Source organism: Anas acuta, chromosome 3 (genome assembly GCF_963932015.1).
Source record: "Anas acuta chromosome 3, bAnaAcu1.1, whole genome shotgun sequence".
Classification (NCBI taxonomy): domain Eukaryota; kingdom Metazoa; phylum Chordata; class Aves; order Anseriformes; family Anatidae; genus Anas; species Anas acuta.
In genome coordinates, this window is record NC_088981.1 from 13,995,966 (window position 1) to 14,003,165 (window position 7,200).

A 7,200-nucleotide genomic window follows, 5' to 3' on the forward strand; every position below is an offset into this window, starting at 1 on the left:
ATGGCCCTCTGGTGAACCAGCCACTTCTCCTGAGTGTCCATGCACCTGAGCGTGTTTTAAGCCAGGGAGAATACCAGAGACAGTGAGAATTTTTATGTGGTAGAAAATGCATCTGATTTTTTTTTTTGACCGTGCCCAGTTGCTGTCTTTCATTTTACCTTTTGAAAGAGTTCAAAACCCTTTCAAACCCTTTGTTCACCCTTTATAGACAATTCTCAGGATTACAATGTGAAGTAGCACCAGAGGCTAGTGTGCTTCCTTAAGGAAAAGAACTTCATAAAGCCTTTAAAATCTTTTTTTTTTTTTTTTTTAAACTCAAATCCTAACACAATAGATCATGAATGTTTGATAGCAGTGAATTTAGTTCATCCCCATTAAAAAACATAAAAAAAAAATCACAAATTGTCCAGTTAACCCCCCTGCCTTCTCCCCCTCCTCCCCCCCCCCAAAAAAAAAAAAAAAAAGGTAACTCTAGGGTCTGGCTTGTATTTGTAATTCCTGATCTGAGTGTCTCATTTTGCCTTGTCTTCCAATTGTGACCAGCTCTGATTTCTTTTATTTCCTATCAGGAAGAAAAGTCAAATTAAACAACATTTTAGCTGTTATTACATTCCAGAAGATTTTTGTCTGTAGATGACATGACTTCTGTAGTCAAGTGAGGCTTGAATATACAAGATGTAGGGAGGTTATTTGAGAAATTGCCTTGTAATTTCTCAATAAAAGCCTACTCTTTTAAAAAATAGTTTTCTGAAGGTGATATACTTCTTTTCCCTGATAAAAGCTGTTGAATGTGACTGGGATAATCTTTGCTGAAGTTTTTGTTTGCCTTTGAATTTATTTTGCTGATATCGATCTTGAGTATGTTGTTGAACTCAAATGTTAAATGAGACATAAAGAACTTATAAACAAATATGGCTGCAAAGTGATCACATTTCACTTAACTTTCTTGAGAATTAAACAGCAGTAATTAATAGGATAGCATCTTCTTGCAGTTGGCTTAGGAAGTACTTTTAAAACACTAACACATATGTACCATTGGTCTGGGGATGGTACCAGACCTAATAAAATAACTTGACAGTTCTGCAGTTCTCCTACAGGGAAAGAGACTGCAGTGATATTTTGCTTGATTTTACCCTGCTTCAACTAAAAGCGTTTATTTCAAGGACACAGAAAGGACACTTTTTTTTTTTTTTTAAATGAAGTTTTTTTACCTAATGGTACCTATCACAGCCCAGAGTGTCTGTGGCTGGGCTGCAGATCAAGTAGATTGCTTGAGGCAGGAGCTCATCCAGATCCTGCACTGCGCATGTGAAATCACACACCAGGATACTAGCCAGTGTGCTTTACCCAGTCTCCTATAAATTATGTATAAGGTTTGCAGTGAAGTGGTGCCTGGGGTTTATTTGTTCCGATTTTCATTGCAAACACCTAGGAAATGTCTTCAAATATCCTTGGTCATCATATTGTGTCCTACTCTCGGTGTATGATACAATAACTTAGGAAAGAGATAGATGATGACCGTACTAAAAATGTACTGTAGATCATACAATGAGGCAGGTAGCTTGCAGATCACTTCAAGGAAGTGAAATGTAGGGAAATTGTTAACTAAAAAAGAACGCCCAAATTGTTGGTCAGAATTTAATCATGTTATAAAAATATTCAGAATAATGAAAAAAATGTTGAAATAAGATTTACTGCTAGCTTCAATGTGGGTAGGGGAAAGCAAATTATTTTGACGATATCTTTCTATTTTTTCCTGTGCACAAAGGAATGAGTTACTGGGTGAGCTGAAATGGACTTTGCAGATTCAGTGGCCTTGTAAATATGCATGTCCTCACATACAGAGTGAAGTCTGTAGCTCTGGTTGTAACATTGAGGGTAGACAGAAATAGGACTTAACATCATGAACTCCTGCTTGACAGCTCTTGAATGCTTGGATCCTGCCACTTCCACTACATCCTGTAAAACATTTTTCAGTAAATATATAAATATTTTATTATTATTTAAAAGTAGCATTTTAAAATGCTGATGAAAGCTCAATGAGTTGCAGATCCTCAGTTCAGTATGTTCAGTATGTTTATATCTCATATGGCAGTTTCAAGGTGAAACCTAACCAAGTGGACATGGCATTTTCTGTAAGGTTTTGAGTCTTCAAAACTAGTTTTACATTTTAAGCTGATACTTAGAAATATCTGCACTCTGGGTGGACCCGGTGGGTTTTTCTGTTTGGGAAGATCATTGGTAAAAGAAAATTGTTTTATTAGAGGTAATCAGCAGAAATGGAATGGCAGATGCTGTCTGTGATACACTTACAAGATGTGCTGTTCCTTGTGTGCTGTTTCTATTTTTTAAAATTTAATTAATACACTTATGAAATATGTGATCACCCTGCTATGGATTAATATAGGATATTGCCTGTACCCTGAATAGTTTATTTTGAGGCTTCTTGAAGCTGGGCTGCAGACCAGTTGCCAGAGCACACAAGCTATGAGCTGAAGCACATAAACAGCAGGAAGAGCAGCTGCTGTATTTGCAATCAGGTGGCTAATCCAGCGCACTTACTGTGTGGGTTTTGGTAAGCAGATAATTCCCTATTTCTTTTTTTTTTTTTTTAAATGTTGTATGCTACTCTCCAAAGCTGGTGCAAGTCTTGTATAACATGTGCACAATCATTAGTTACCACAATCAGAAATAGTGAGGGTTATAGAAAATTTGGAATAAAAACTTCATGGATAAAGCTAGATTCATTAAAATAAATTTCTTTCGCATTTTTTTTTTTTTTAAGGAAGCTGAGATTTTTACCACTATCCCAACCCATAGAAAGGCATCCTTTTCCATTCTTACACTGAACATATATTAGCCTCCAAATTCATCTGAGTAAATGTGAGAAGGAGAATTTCAAATTCCAAAAAAGAGGTCAGAAGAGGTAGGAAATGAAAGGAAAATGAAACTGTGCCACAGTTAGGAGGGAGCAAACGGATACAGTTAGAGATTGTGTCAATGAAAGAATAAGACCAAAATATCACTGATTTTGGCATTTTTTTGCATGTAGATATAATTTAGCAGTTATTCCTAATATTTAATTAGATATGGAATTAAACCTGTATTTAAAATTATGAATTATTATTATTATTATTATTATTATTATTATTATTATTATTATTATTATTATTATTATTATTATTATTATGATGTTATCCTTGAAAAGATGCTTAGATTTGACTTCCACATTTGTGAGCTTTTACCAAAATAATTTGATGTGTATGAGCTCATTTCACTTATTACTTAACTCTAGGAAAGAAGCAGAATTTTTAGATTTAATTAATTTTAAATATTGAGATGTATTTCAGATACTGGTAAGATGTCAAAATGATTTTCAAGAAAACTATTTTTTTAATCTAAAAGTCACATTTAAAAATGTTGAAAAAGTTCAATGTTATGGCTTTTATAGTTTTATTGTTTTTCATTTAGAGAATTGCTGTCATTCATCAACATTCATGCCTTTCTAAGCAGTAGTTAGAGAAGCATGTTTGCAGCTTGGTACATCTGTGATTCTGTAATTGTATTTTCATACAGAAAACTAAATGTGATTGAAAGGGTAGACATGCTACACTATTGCTATCCAGTGACAAACATACATATCTGACTTTCCAAATACATAATATATAACGATTTTTAATATTTTTATATTTTAATATTTTTGTAATACATAAATGCTTTTATAGAAATTGCTTGCCTCATTTAAAAATATGTATTTTTTAAATAGTGCTTATCACATAGTCTAGAAAACTGATGTTTCTGCAGGCTCAACTATAATATTAGTTATATGATCCTGGAAAATGACAGGAGAATAGCAGACAGTAAATGACATTTATGCACATGGTTGATTAACTGTCTCTGGCTTGCTGTGCAAAGCAGTTGCATGATAGGTCAATCTAAGTGCCTCTTACCAGTGGCAAAGCAAAATAAGCATTTGCTTAAATAAAGTTAGGCATCAGCTCTTTACCCTTCATGGTTTTCAGTAATTGTATAAAAAATATTTTCTGCTGGTTGCAGTCAAACATGAAGTCCTTTAATGTTCTAAAAAGAAATAATAATAACACTTAGAAAATGCATAAAATAACCTTTGACGTGAGTCTCTTGAAAACAGCAAGTTATTAATTTTTTTTCATCTGGTATTGTTGTGCATTTAGAGCATTTAGCTTTCCACTTAGATGGAAAATCAGGAAGGTATACATCTAGCTAGGAATATATTCTGTGAAATTACTTGGCTTTTTATCATAGGTAGTGCCGTAACAGTTGCTGGTACCTGCTGTGTTTACCGACTTACCCAGTTAAAATTTCATTGAAAGTTCTTTGTACATTGTTAAGATTTGAAATGTTAAGTCACGCTGATTTCTGAATATGCATAAATGCAATCTCTGGTGGAAGGTGAGTTTGAAACACTTATGAATTCTGTATTTTTTAAAAAATGAAGCAAATACCTAAATATGCTGGGTCTGACTTCTTTTTCGCCAAATGTGATGGAAATGCTTATAACATCCTGGTAACAAGAGACCTTGTTAAAGCCTAGATGGAAATGGAATAACAAGCTGCTATACAGGAGAGTGTTGCTTGTTACTGAGGTATATATATTTGCTAACAGATATGTTCTTCTCCAGTCTAATTTATTTCTAAAAAGTAACAGAAAGATAGAATTGCATTAGTAAGGGTTATTCTGTCAAAATTACTTTAGAATTGTCTTGGATATCTTTGAGTGCTTAGGGTGTAGATTGTCAGAGATTTGTTAGGAAAGAATTCTAGGTATTGTTCTCATTAATATTGTAAAAGTATTGTATAAAACATTGACATTTTATGGGAGTGTTTTGTTATGTAGGATTGATCCCCTGAATGAGAATGCCCTTAATGTCATTCTGGAGCTCAAGAACTTGGACAGACTGCCTCCAGCTGCAAAGTGAAACCTTCTAGGCCTCAATAAGGAGATATCAGGGGCTTCCAGCAGACCCTTTGGTAAGCATACATCTGGGGAACCTCTCTATGTGCACCACTCTCCAGAACATCAGTGGTGCTAAATGCAATATGCTAATGCACAATGGCATCAGCAGGTCAAATTATCAATAGCAATTGCATGCCCAGAAACTGGGGAGCAGAAATAGCAGTTATTATTTATTTATTTATTTACTGGATTTACATAGCAAGGCTTTGGCAGCAGTGGGGCTGCAGGGGTGACCTGTGAGAAGATCCCAGCAGCTGCCCCTTGTCAGATCAGCGCCAGCTCCATCTGGATCCAGAAGGGACCTGCTGCTGGCCAGAGTTGAACCTTTGAGTGGCATTGGTTGGGCCTCTGTGAGAGTAGATTTAAGAAAGGGATAAAAATCCTGCTGGGCAACAGCAGCTGGGGGAGCAAGGAGTGAGAAGCAGCCCTGCAGCCCCCAAGGTCAGTGCAGCAGGAGGGCAGGAGGTGCTCCAGGCAGGCAGCAGCAGCTCCCCTGTGGCCTGTGGAGAGGCCCCTGGTGGAGCAGGCTGTCCCCCTGCAGCCCATGGGTCCCACATGGAGCAGATCTCCACGCTGCAGCCCCCCCATGGGTGGAGGAGCCCCCGGTGGAGCAGGTGGATGTGGCCTGGAGGAGGCTGCGGCCCATGGAGAGCCCCCGCAGGAGCAGGCCCCAGGCCGGAGCTGCAGCCTGTGGAGAGGAGTGGTTGTGGTGGAGCTCGGATGCCCAGTAGGGTAAAACCACCACACCTTTATAGAAAAAAAAAAATATTTGAACACATTTCACTCATCACAGTGTTTAATTCATAGTTAGTGTAATACACAATAAATGTTTGTTCATTGTCTTTTGTAAAAACAAGGAGTTCTGTTTGAGGAACGGGAGTTGTGAAAACTCCCTGCTGAAGTAAGGAGCTGTATAATGCTTAGCTAGACACTATGAAAATTCCTTTGCTTAATGTAACAAAAAAGAGAACCCTCTCCCCTTCTCCCCTTCTGCATCTCAGTAGCCTCTTTTGTTCAAAAAACACTGCTGCAAAGCTCATGTAACCATCTCCTGATAAGTTGTTAAACTAGTGTATCAACATCTTGCCTTCCTGTCTCACGCTGGGCCAACATGACCAAATAAAGAAAGAAGTTGAACCACAACGCCGAGGAAGACTATGGCCTTCATCTTCACGACCACCAGAGGGACAGAGACGACCCCCTAGCAACAGTGCGCGCAGTCGCAGAATACACCAAGATGTGCTGCGTAATCCTGAAATCACCAAGATATAAAAAGGGACCCTGGGGGGGGGGTGAGGCGCGTGCCGTTGGCGGAGCCGAGACTCCCCGGCCGCCCAGCGCTGTTTTGCTTGCTGTTGCTTACTCAATAAATTCCTTTCTATTATTAATGCAATGCTCTCTGAAAATTAATTAAGGGGGCAACTTATAACAGTTAGCTTGTTTCAGGGAGGTATTTTTAGTATTGGTTATACATCTACATCATCATAAACATGTCTATACTGGTGTGTACACCTATACATTCTGCAAGTGCAATTCCCAGATCTGTGATGGGGTGAGGACCTGGGATGTGGTGACATGTCCTGCCTGGCTGTATAGGCATGCGGAGGTGGAAGCTGTCAGGGGTGCGCCCCAGGAACCGGGTGTAGTCAGCCAGGTTTCTGCTGTGTGTGGAAAACAAAGTGTGGGCAATGAGCATAAATTCATACTGCACCTTCCTAAAATGACTTGTTCATCCTTCTGGAAGACTGAAGGGAAGATAATTTGATTACATTTTTGAGGCAATATCCCACTGGCTTTGTTTATTAGTTTTTAAATTTGATTTGTATTTCCAATGAGGTGTCTATCCTTCTGTGTTAGCACTTGCCAGTAATTAAACCACAAACCACACAAATTATCATAATAAATATTTACAGCTCATTGTCACTCCTATAGTCAAAATGTGGTCAGCCAAAAAAAAATCAATAACCTGTATAGAGCAGTGCTTGCCATGTTCACCCTCCAAGGAAGCAGCTTTAACGCATGGACTTAGCAATAGGACTTATACATTGTTATTGAATAACTGGGGGATGAATGGCTGAGTTTCAGATTCATTTACAAAAAATAAAATAAAATAAAAAAAATCTTCTTTGAAAGGCACTGCATTGTGTTAATGTTATTAAAGATGACTTTCTTTGGGATATTATTTTAAATGCTAATTAGCATAT

At 37.7% G+C, this 7,200-nt stretch overlaps 1 long non-coding RNA gene across 1 annotated transcript; it reads left to right on the forward strand.

Annotated features, from left to right (window-relative positions):
• Positions 1-2,464: 2,464 nt before the first annotated feature.
• LOC137852959 (uncharacterized) lies at positions 2,465-6,426 on the forward strand. Its single transcript, XR_011094095.1, has 3 exons — positions 2,465-2,575; positions 4,877-5,010; positions 6,122-6,426. It is a non-coding gene; the product is annotated as an uncharacterized lncRNA (long non-coding RNA).
• Positions 6,427-7,200: the final 774 nt, after the last annotated feature.